Below are 1,674 nucleotides of genomic sequence, written 5' to 3' on the forward strand. Positions count from 1 at the left end.
AACAGGGTGCTCAGATTAATGTTTTATCCTCCTATGTCTGATTGAAAATGGGCTAATGAAATGTCCAGCGCCCAAATGATGTTACCTGTTCAGGCGCCGAAAATCATTGTGCTTCTTCACATGAAGGTGACATATCTGAGCATACATTTGCACCACATTCAGTAGTAGGCTATACAAGCCATGGAAAGGCAAACATCGACATATTTAATCCAAGTTGCTATTTCTGTAAAAAAAAAAAAAAATGCTGCCTAGAAAATCCAGAGCTCCAATCATAAAACCTCTTCTGGAAGATAAAAACGTAGGCCAATCTTTGCCAAAAGTTATTTTATTCATTTAACAGAAAGTCCAAGTTGCACACGCTCAATACCCCTGCCTGCCCTGTTTGTTATTATGGACGATGCGATGGGTGCAGATTGGGTCGTCAGCGGTGGTCCCTCGGAGTTCAGACCCAACGTGGTGGTAGTGTTGGTCTGTGATCCACTCAAAACTGTCAATACATAAATTGTAAATCAAAATTCTGATATTGCAATTTCACATAACCATACCACAAGGTAGCGCTACTGTAGCTGCTACATCATGACGAAATAACTATAGTAACTGAAACTAACGTTAGACAGATAGCCAGCAAGCTAACTAGTTAGCTTATGTTAACTAGTAATATAAAATACGCCTAAACGTTTTAAAACATTAGCTGTCACCTTGATGCTTGATTGGGGGGCAAAAAAATATTTCCCCTGAAGGGAAGGCGATTTCGTTATTTGTTAGCTAGGCTAACGTTACCAGTTAGCTTTTACCCCCCCTATCAAGCCTAGCTAGCTAACCCTACTGCTACTGGACAAATTAGTTAGTGTAACAGTGTAGGTTCCGTCCCTCTCTTCGCCCCAACCCGGGCTCGAACCAGGGGCCCTTGCACACATCAACAACTGACACCCACCGAAGCATCGTTACCCATCGCGCCACAAGAGCCACGGCCCTTGCAACGCCTACTTCAAGTCTCAGAGAGAGTGACGTCACCGATTGAAACACTATTAGCGCGCACCACCGCTAACTAACTAGCCATTTCACATCGGTTACACTAGCGTTATTGATTCAAGTTACTAAGATAATTAAAACAGATCTCAAATTAGCTACTCATTTTAGCATTTACTTCATTGAGGTATTTTCTGAACAGCTTCTTACTTCTTTGTTTCTCTAGTTGTCAGTTCAATCACACCGTTTATGCACTCATTTGTGGCAGAAAACACGTCATTCTTGTTGCTAAGCTACAAATTAATGCTTTTTTTTAGCTTGCGGTTTGCGTGTGCCTTTATCCAGAAGTAAAATAAAAATAAAAATATAGGCCTAGTGTCTGAAATAATGATATGGATTTAATATTTCTCAAATTATTGAGCATGTCCTCAAAACTCAAATAAGCATCAGAAATGTGCTGAGAAAACGCATATGCTATGTATACAGTCAGTATTTGTCAACATGAAGAGAGAACATAGGAATTCACTTATCTCAGGATATCTAATGAGTCCATACCCGGCCATAGTAAATGTCCATGTGTGATATTCTGAATAATCACAAAATCAAATCGGTCTTAAAGACACATCTGGATTCAGAACCTGACAATTATATAGTGGATATCCACAAAACTCCAAATATGCATTGGAAATGGTCTGTATTCTCTAG

The 1,674-nt window shown here is 39.8% G+C and overlaps 1 long non-coding RNA gene across 1 annotated transcript; it reads right to left on the reverse strand.

The window, feature by feature from the left end:
- Nucleotides 1-309: 309 nt before the first annotated feature.
- LOC115148219 (uncharacterized) lies at nucleotides 310-890 on the reverse strand. Its single transcript, XR_003866600.1, has 2 exons — nucleotides 699-890; nucleotides 310-487 (listed from the first exon to the last, which is right to left on the reverse strand). It is a non-coding gene; the product is annotated as an uncharacterized LOC115148219 (long non-coding RNA).
- Nucleotides 891-1,674: the final 784 nt, after the last annotated feature.

This window comes from Salmo trutta, chromosome 15 (assembly GCF_901001165.1).
Source record: "Salmo trutta chromosome 15, fSalTru1.1, whole genome shotgun sequence".
Lineage (NCBI taxonomy): Eukaryota > Metazoa > Chordata > Actinopteri > Salmoniformes > Salmonidae > Salmo > Salmo trutta.